Raw genomic sequence first — 11,102 nt, 5'->3', positions numbered from 1 at the left:
TGAAAAATACCAAAGGTTACCTATCCTCAAATGACAGTCTGCCTTATATTGACTGTTTACAATTTATAACTGTTAACTGTCGCAGTATTTACGGTCTCCTGGGCTGAGGTAGATTCTTCAAGGTTATAGATAAAGTTCAGTATGTACTGTAATGTAAAAAGATATTCTGTTGTATCAAGGTCTCACATGACCCTGACTATAAAATAAAAAAAAAAAAAGTAGTATACTGGAGGATCAAAATGTAAAATGTACATGTTCTTCTCGCAAGTACAGTGGTGTGCAACATATAAATAAAAGCTAATAATGGTGGGGTACTATCGAGTGAATGTATACTGTCCGTTTAAAGTCAGGTATGCAATCGTCCACAAGGCATCACACCAATACGCTGCTACGTATTGGTAAATGGAATACTGTTATGTTATTACCAGCTCGCTGCCCACGATTTCTTAAATCAAGATTTCAACACACAACCTGAACACTATGCTGTCCACTTTGCCCCATATGATAACTAAATGGCACAATGACTGACAGACAAAGACTTCATCCACTTGCCATTAGATTCACAACTTGCCATGATTATGTTGCTAAGATATATTGTTGGGAATTAACATGTGGTCACTTACCTATGGTCATAGACCTAATAGCTGCAAAGTGAAAGTATATTTACTTGGAATAGGGAGCATTGATCGCTATGGGAAAGACACAAAGCGGTCCATGACTGCATGGATATATTGTATGTAGCCGTTAGCGTGCCTACAACATATCAATGATGTGTGAATTTCTCCATAAGGATCACTGATCCCTATTCCAGACCAGTTGTTTCAAATTATGGTGCATATATGTTTTAGACTGAGGCATTTCTGAATCAAATTAATGCATGAACACAGATGTGAAAATTAAAATAATTGTACCAAATAAGACCCTACTTATTGGTTTTAGCTTACATTGAGGCTGATTCAGAGAAGGATGCTATTCACATAGCTGCTGTGTGAAATTATGCAGGAGGTGTTTTATATAAAAAACGCCCACTGCCGGTTTCTGTGATCCGATGTGTAGTCCGAATATGCAGCCATCGAAATCCACTACGTGACCATCGGATATCTGAGTAGCCCTCAATCATTGTTAAAATGTCGGTGGGCAACATTCTCTGAATGTCAACGTGTGAAATAAATGATGACATAATGGTTCGGGTTATGTGGGCCATACATCTATGGCCCAATTCCCCAATCTGGCAATCCGATCGCTGATCAAAATTGCTGATTGGTGAACATCGGTGATCCGTCAGGGAATTGGAGAAATCCTACATGTTAAAAATCCTTAACACGCCGATTCTGACCATTTTTGTATCGGAATCGGGGAGTTGTGATTATCTAATAAGTTTAATTTCTCCATTACCGTGACATCGGCAGAACGGATAATTGCCCCGATACATGTATGGCTCCTTTAGCCACTAGAGGTAGGGATTAGGGGTGAAATACTCAATGAAATGCTGCAGCATCGGTCGTCTGACCTGGAGGTGAGGGTCACATGACCGCTGGAAGCCGCATGGACTCGCAGCTGTCGGGAGCGAGATAAGTAGCCGCGGCTCCACCCTTCTAACGTGGACATTTCATTCCTGTCTACATGATGAATGTTGACAAGGTAAATATCAACATTATCACCATGATGACCTATCATACCACACCTTTCTAAGAGTGTTGGCCTCAGGGTAGAATGCAGCTGGAGCAGGGAGGGGGACAGGGAACAGTGCCATTCTGACAACTACTGTAAAAGAAAGATAGTGTACTGCATTTCTATGGAGAAGCTAGAAGAGGTGCTGTGGCCACTGTACATTGCATGTATGTAACCGGGTCCTTCCATTGCAATTCCTGCTCCTAGAAATAATACATGGAAATTGGCTCTTCAGATAATATACAGTCAGGTGCATAAATATTGGGACATTGACAGAATTTTCATATTTTGGCCTCTATTCACCATCACAATGGCTTTGAAATGAAACAAACAAGATGTGCTTTATCTGCAGACTTTCAGATTTAATTTGAGGGTAATTACATCCAAATCAGGTGAACGGTGTAGGAATTACAACGGTTTCTATATGTGCCTCCCACTTTTTAAGGAGCCAAAAGTAATGGGACAAACTAAACAATCCTAAATCTAACTTTCACTTTTTAATACTTTGTTGCAAATCCTTTGCAGGCAATTAGAGCCTGAAGTCTGCAACGCATAGACATCACCAGACGCTGGGTTTCATCCCTGGTGATGCTCTGCCAGGCCTTTACTGCAAATGTCTTCAGTTCCTGCTTGTTCTTGGGGCATTTTCCCTTCAGTTTTGTCTTCATCAAGTGAAATGCATGCTCAATCGGATTCAGGTCAGGGGATTGACTTGGCCATTGCATAACATTCCCCTTTTTAGCTTTAAAAAGCTCTTTGGTTGCTTTTGCAGTATGCTTCGGGTCATTGTCCATCTGCACTGTGAAGCGCCGTCCAATGAGTTCTGAAGCATTTGACTGAATATGAGCAAATAATATTGCCCGAAACACTCCAGAATTCATTCTTCTGCTTTTGTCAGCAGTCACATCGTCAATAAATACAAAGGAACCAGTTCCATTGGCAGCCATACATGCCCATGCCTTGACACTACCACCACCATGCTTCACTGATGAGGTGGTATGTTTTGGATCATGAGCAGTTCCTTTCCTTCTCCATATTCTTCTCTTCCCATCACTCTGGTACAAGTTGATCTTTGTCTCATCTGTCCATAGGATGTTGTTGCAGAACTGTAATGGCTTTTTTAGATGTTGTTTGGTAAACTAATCTGGTCTTCCTGTTTTTGAGGCTCACCAATGGTTTACATCTTGTGGTGAACACTCTATATTCACTCTTGTGAAGTCTTCTCTTGATTGTTGACTTTGACACATATACACCTACCTCCTGGAGAGTGTTCTTGATTTGGCCAACTGTTGTGAAGGGGTTTTTCTTCTCCAGGGAAATAATTCTTCTGTCATCCACCACAGTTGTTTTCCGTGGTCTTCCGGGTCTTTTGGTGTTGCTGAGCTCTCCGATGCGTTCTTTCTTTTTAAGAATGTTCCAAACAGTTGATTTGGCCACACCTAATGTTTTTGCTATCTCTCTGATGGGTTTGTTTTGATTTTTCAGCCTAATGATGGCTTGCTTCACTGATAGTGACAGCTCTTTGGATCTCATATTGAGAGTCGACAGCAACTGATTCCAAATGCAAATGTCACACCTAGAATCAACTCCAGACCTTTTACCTGCTTAATTGATAATGAAATGACTAGGGAATAGCCCACACCTGTCCATGAAATAGTCCCATTACTTTTGGCCCCTTAAAAAGTGGGAGGCACATATAGAAAATGTTGTAATTCCTACACCGTTCACCTGATTTGGATGTAATTACCCTCAAATTAAATCTGAAAGTCTGCAGTTAAAGCACATTGGGGCAGATGTATGAAGCTCTGGGAAGTGATAAAGTGGAGAGTGATAAATGACCAACCAATCAGCTTCCAACTGTCATTTTTCAAACACAGCTTGTAACATGACAGTTTGTAGCTGATTGGATGGTCATTTATCACTCTGCACTTTATCACTTTCCAGAGCTTCATACATTTGCCCCAGTGTGTTTGTTTCATTTCAAAGCCATTGTGGTGGTGAAGAGGCCAAAATATAAAATTCTGACAATGTCCCAATATTTATGCACCTGTCAGTCTATATCTTAACTTGAATAAATATACAATTTTCCAGGTCATGTTAGCCTATTGCTAATAAGTGCCATAGGTGTCTGTGGAGGACATATGAACTGCAGTGTCTCATACATTAGTTATGCAGTACATGAATAAATTGCTACCACATACTACTTGTATTGTGTTTGTCAAATGCAGCCCAAGCACTGGGTGTCTCCAACATCATACCATCCACAAGCATGTTCTGCATCAAACCTTTTCTGAGATCAGGGGATGGGAGTTAATTTGATTGCACTATACTGAAGGATTGTATTTACATAGGGTCCAGGGACCATTAGTGGACAAAACCAAACCTACATTGGACTGACATATCAAAAGATGGTATTGGTTAATACAGATGTATCCTCGCTTATTGGGTATCCATACGTCATACAGCACGAGACACCGGGTGTGACTGAGATGCTTAGGAGTAGCGTCCTGTATTTTTCTTTACATTTTGTGTCTTATTCTGATGGCAGAATCGGTGAAGAGTCGCTGGGCTGCAACTGTAACCGCACAGGAATTTATTTTACACGTAGAAAGTCTCAGATGAAGCGCAACGGAACTTGGCGTAGGAAATATCCGCAGCTGCTCGCATAGTAGCCCTTTTTACACTGATTCTGAATCAGTCGCTCACCCCATTGGCACTAGCGATGCAGTTTAGTTGCCTGTAGGTGTTTTAGTTATTCAAATAAGATGCACATTTTTCACCAAAAAGACACTCGGCTGAGTCATACCAGAGCTGGCGCTATTTGGCGTGACTGAGGCAACAGTAAGAAAGGACACATCTGTAGTTACCACAAGATCATTTGCTGTATTTGTAATGTCCATAGGAGCTATTTATGCTATTGACCGAAACATGTTACCAAAGTATTATATGTATACAGAATGATACAATGACTTGTTCATCAAATATTTTATTGTTTATAATATCTAAAGATTTGCATTTGTTTATATAGATATAGAAATAATTATAGTACAAATAGAATGTGTGTGTATATGTGTATATATATATATATATATATATATATATATATACACACACACACGTAGGAATGGACATCAAATTACAGCTGTGTAACATTGAGAACAGCCATGTGTCGCTATTACGCATGTGCAAAACATCAGTGTTTTTTTTCCCCATATAATTCTTTTGATAGTTACCATTGCATCGAAAGTTTTGATCATGGAAGCCCAGCTATCGTTTGATGACAGGCTTCCGATATCCATCCCTACTCATAAGGAGGAAAGAAGATATATTAAGGAAGGTTGTCTCTCTGTTCCTATGGGCATAGGGCCTGATTGTGATTTTACGCAAATCCGATGGTTTACATACAAATCTGATGGTTCTGGGTCTGCAATTGCGCTGGACCCGTTGTTAATGATCGCTCACAGTCCCCCCTGCCCGTAGCATGATTAATATGATGCAGTGTTGGGGGGGGGGGGGGGGGCAGAGAACAGGAGTTGGCGGACGCAGACTTTCTGGACCCAGTAAAGAGGTTCCGATGGCCAGGCTTACACAGACTGGCCAAGGGCAGCGACCATTGCGCCAGATGGACGCTGCATGCGTATCACAGATGCATGCAGGAGTGTATTTCTTACAGACACCTTAGTTAGATAGTATTGCCCAGCCGCTTCCCTGGGCCTGTGCAATACCATCCACATAAGAATCAAGCCTATAGTCCTCTCAGTAAACCAACGTTACCATTGTTCTGTTGTCTATTACTTATTTAGCCATCTATTGTTCTAAAATGATTTAAAATAGTAAGGTATGTATTGCATTAAGGTATTTATTATTTTTAAGCTTTTTATCACATTTGCGCAAAAGTCAGGGATTTGTTGGCTGCATAAACAGGTTCTTATTGAAGATACAGCTGTACGCCATCAGATATAGAACATCAGACTGCATTTACAATTCTTCAACCTCTGACAAAGAAAGGAAACTTGTCTGTTTATATAGATTCTATTTGTGTAGCTGTCATTTTGCAGTGCATCCAGTTAAGACAAGTAGTTATGCCTGTGATCTGCAATGGTAATCACAATGGGATTCTGATTGTTTTCCTAGGACCCAAATATAACTCTAGGTTCACTTGCTTCCTGCCTCAGTGGCATCAATGGTTGCTATTATAGTTCTCTTTGTGGCTTTCACCATGTGTCCCCATACACACAGTCCCACCATCACTGTGCTATATACTGTGTAGAAAAGGCATGGCATTTTTTTGTTTTTTTTCTATATTTTGTTTAAAATTTCTTGGTACTGATAAATCCCTGAGTAATAATAGAGGTGATTGACAGCGCTGCGTTACTATGGAGGAACAGTTCTGTGTGTGTGGGCATGCGGCCGTGCTCCCAGCAGCACTGATCATTGTTGTGCCCTGCTGCAGTCACGTGATGCCAGAGCCCCGCCCCTCCATGAAGTGATCTGCCAGCCAGCCACATTACGTAATGCGTTTTATTTCCATAGCGCGCTTCTACGTCACAAAGGGGGTCCCTGCCCTGACTGACAGCTGTGCTCCCGTGGGGTGACGTCATCATATACTCCTCTGCTCCTGTACAGTGTACTGCGACGAGCTTAGCACCCCACCAACAGAATCAGCTTCCATGCTGGAGGCATGGGCCATACGCCTCTGCACACACAGGGCGACTATATGTGTGTACAGGAATATGGTCCCTGATATATATATCATCGTGATATCCATAGTTGTGTGTCAAAGTGCACGGGAATATATACACTCTTACCATAATGTCTGTAGCTCAGTGTGCACTGGGATATATACTCTCTTACTGTGTTATCCATAGCTCAGTCAGTGTGCTTTGGGATATATGCTCTCTCACTGGTATCTATCTGTAGAGCTCTGCATGCACTGGGATATATGTTCTCTTCTGGTATCTGTAGCTCTGCATCCACTGGGATATATATACACTGTCACCATAGTATTTATAGCTTTGCGTGCACTGGGATATATGTTCTCTTACAGTGGGATATATACCCTTGCTGCTGTGGTATCTATAGCTCTGCGTGTACTGGGATATATACACTCTCCCTGTAATATTTATATACATGCACTGGGATATATACACTCTTACTGGTATCTATAGCTCTGTGCACTGGGATATATCCTCTCGCCGTGGTATGTATTGCTCTACATGCACTGGGATATATGTTCTCTCACCGTGGTGTCTATAGCTCTGCAAGTACTGGGATATATACCCTTGCCGTGATATCTATAGCTCTGTGTGCACTGGGATATATAGCTCTGTGTACAATGGGCTATATGTTCTGAACCTTGATATCTATAGCTCTCTGTGCCTTGGGATATATGCTCTCGTTGTGGTATCTATATTGATGCATGCACTGGGATATATACATTCTCACCGGGGGTGTAATAGGTATTACTGCCGGACGCAGGGCCGGCGGTGCAAATCCCGACAGAGGCAGCCCGGCAAGGGTGAAAATCCCGATTGTCCCTAAGGTAAGTATCGCTAACCTAATTCCCCCCCTAACCCTACTTTAGGGGTGCCTAATCCTAATCCCACCTCTAAGTCTCCCGGGGGAGGTGCCTAACCCTAACCTCCCCCCGGGAGTGCCTAACACCCCTTCCCTAGCCTAAACCTAACCTTCCCGGGGGTGCCTAACCCTAAGTCCCCCCGCGAGCCCTAAACCTAACCCCTCCCCCCCAACGCGCAGCTGCCCGCGCCCGGCTTACTTTCGTTCGGTATACCGGCCGTCGGTCTTCCGTCGTCTGGTTAATGACAGGCGTCGACTTTTCGTTGCCTGTCATTAGTAATATGCCGGGATTAGAGAGTCTGGAAGTCTGCGGTCGGCATTTAGACCGTCAGCTTCCAAACGACATCCCTTCACCGGTATCTATAGCTCTGTGTGCACTGGGATATATGCTGTCACTGTGGTATCAATAGCTCTGCATGCACTGGGATATATTCTCTCACCATGGTAGCCATAGCTCTGTGTACACTTGGATGTATACACTATCACCGTGGTATTCATAGATCTGTGTGCACTAGGATATATGATCTCTGACTTTGGTATCTATAGCTCTGCGTGCACTGGGCTAAGTACACTCTCACTGTGGTATCTATAGCTCTGCATGCATTGAGATATATACACTCTCACTGGTATCTGTAGCTCTGAGTGCACTGGGATATATGCTCTCTCACCATACTATTTATAACTGCATGCACTGTGGTAGATATAGCTCTGTGTGCACTGGGATAAGTACTCTCACTGTGGTATCAATAGCTCTGCATGCACTGGGATATATGCTCTCACCATGGTAGCCATAACTCTGTGTGCATTGGGATATATACTCCATCACTGTGGTATATATATAGCTCTGCATACACTAGCATATATGCTCTCTGACCGTGGTATCTATAACTCTGCATGCATTGGGATATATACTGTTCACTTTCATCGTGGTATTCATAGATCTGTGTGCACTAGGATATATACTCTCACCGTGGTATCTATAGCTCTGCATGCACTGAGATAAGTACACTCTCACTGTGGTTTCTATAGCTCTGCATGCACTGGGATATATACACTCTCACTAAAATCTATAGCTCTGCGTGCATTGAAATACATATACTCTTACTATGGTATCTATAGCTGTGTGCGCTGTGATATATGCTCTCTCCATGTGGTATCCACACAGCTCTGTGCATACTGGGATATATACTCGGGAGTTATGTAGACCCCCCCTCAAACATTTGAAAGGCGCCAGTGGACCGTCAGCGGATGGTCAGGGGCTGTGCTTTATTGCAATGGGCTGCACGGCAGGGCCGAAATTAGGATTTTTGTCACCCTGGGGCAAGACAGTAATTTGGCATCCCCCCTGGTAATTCCCCCATAGTAATGCCCCCTGCAGCAGTGCCCCTATAGTAATGCCTCCTTCAGCAGTGCACCTATAGTAATGCCCCCTGAGGTAATGCCCCTGTAGTAGTGCCCATATAGTAATGCCCCTGTAGTAGTGCCCATATAGTAATGACCCTGTAGTTGTGCCCACAGGGGCATTTCTAGAGAGGAGGGGGCCCGTGTGCAGTCTCCGACACGGGCCCCCTCCTCTCAGGCCGGCAGCGCACTGAGCTGTGCGCGGCCAATGCCGGAGTTATAGACTCTGGGCACTAGAGTGTGCCTAGAGTCTATAGTGTATGCACAGGTAACCGGGAAAATGGCCGCGGTGGCCATTTTCCCTGTACTGCACATGCGCAAACGATGGGAAAATGGCAGCCGTGGCCATTTTCCAGTCTTTTTACAGTGCCGGATACCCGCGCTGACGTGGGACTCCAGAGAGGTATTATTATGGGTGCAGGGTGTGCGGTGCGGGGCCCCCCTTGGACCCAGGGGCCCGTGTTCCCCGCACACCCTGCACCCATTATAGATGTGCCCCTGTAGTAGTGCCCATATAGTAATGCCCATATAGTAATGCCCCTGTAGTAGTGTCCATATAGTAATGCCCCTGTAGTAGTGCCCATATGGTAATGCCCCCATAGTAGTGCCCATATGGTAATGCCCCTGTAGTGCCGCTTACACAAAAAAAAAACCCCCAATACTTACCTTAAACCTCGCTCCTACGTCCGCCGCCATCCGATCCGCTCGGCTGCTCCTCAGAACTATGGGAGACGTCATAGTGCCCGTGGGGAGAGCCGTAAGCTGGAGTTCAGGAGAAAACTCCAGCCTCCGGCTACCGCGGCGCTGCAGGGAAGGAGCCGTGCGCCCGCTGGTAATAAAATCTCAGCGGGTGTTCGGCTTGGAGCACCCCTGCGGTGCCAGGCTGGAGGACACTCATAGGCAAACGCAGGGGGGGTTTCCGTCTGCCTGGAAACCCCCCTCCCCAGCACACACCATGTCCTCAATAGAAATAGTAATATAATAGAATGTTACTAGTGCTGCATGTTCTCAGTATCACAAATGAAATAATTAGCACCAACTGTGGATCTTTTAAAATGTGTCAGCCAGTCATAATATATATGTGCACCAACTAGGAGATGTGGAAAACATGCACTGTTAGGGGTGCACTACTATAGACCATCAATAGGGTTAATAATTAATTGTGTATAATAATACACTATCCAGTACATAAGGAGACCGATATGTACATATATGTCCAGGACAGTGCTAAGTTCTTCTGCTGCTCCCTCAGACTCCCGGACCTCCTCTAATGCTCTGGAATGGTGCCCACATCTGAAAAAAAAACATTCTGCTCAGACAGGATAGACCTACTGCCGCATCTAATGGCTCACTGTGATCGCTGGTCCTGTATATGCTGGAATTATGCAACACAATATACTTTGTATGTAACATATTAAAGCTGGATAAGTACTGATTATGCCCTCTTCATGGACTGGCCACACTCACTCTAAAATCAAGCATTTGGAAACCCCCCTCTAGAAATCCTGCGTTTGCCACTGACACTGGCGGCAGGTGCAGCGGCGCACGTGCACATCCAGACCCCCCCCCCCCCCCAGTTGCAGCCTTGTGCATGGCCCCTGCACTGCACGGAGGAAGGGAGAGAGAGAGACACAGCTATAAAGATTTGGACATGTGGCTATAGTGTGTGGTGGCAGGGTTGTCTTAACAGCAGTGTGGGCCCTGGGCAGAGCAATGCACTGGGGCCCCTACCCACCCATTCACGGGCAAAAAATGTAAATGGTCAATAAAATTAAACCCTCCTGCATGCCCATCAGACCTCCCACACATGCAGAGAGACTCTGACTGGTCTGAAGCCGGCGGATGAAGTGAAACTGGGACTGAGGTGAGTACTCATCACCAGGGGGGGAAGGGATGGGGTGGGGGAGGTTAGATCAGAATACAATGCACCGGCAGCCGGCTGCAGGGGGGCGGGTTGGTGGGCCCCTCAAGTTTCGGGGCCTTGGGCAACTGCCCAACAAGCCCAATGTAAGAGATGGCCCTGTGTGGTGGGCCCATGTCAATGTGTGTGCATTGGGTATATTCTCCCACTGGAAACAGTATGAATGACCTACGACCGGTGGTTAAAATCCCGATGCCGGCAGACCGACAGCAGTGAAGATCCCGACAGGGGATTTAGGTAAATATAACTAACCCTACCCCCCCCCTAACTTAGGGATGCCTACCCCTCCTCCCCGGGAGCCCCTAACCTAACCCTCCCCCCTGCAGCTGTCTGCGCCCGCCGCACGGCTTACCTTCGTTCAGTATGCTGGGCGTCGGGCTCCCGGCGTAGGTACAGGGGTGTATCTAGGGATCCAAGCGCCCCTGGCAATGTAATGGACTGGCGCCCCCCCCTATGCAGTGCCCCCAGTAGGAGCCCCCAATACAATGCCCCCAGTAGCGGTCTCCCCTATACAGTGCCCCCAGTAGCGGGC

This window comes from Taudactylus pleione, unplaced genomic scaffold, assembly GCF_031769625.1.
Source record: "Taudactylus pleione unplaced genomic scaffold, aTauple2 ptg000105l, whole genome shotgun sequence".
Taxonomy (NCBI): Eukaryota; Metazoa; Chordata; class Amphibia; order Anura; family Myobatrachidae; genus Taudactylus; species Taudactylus pleione.
This window is presented reverse-complemented; position numbering follows the sequence as displayed.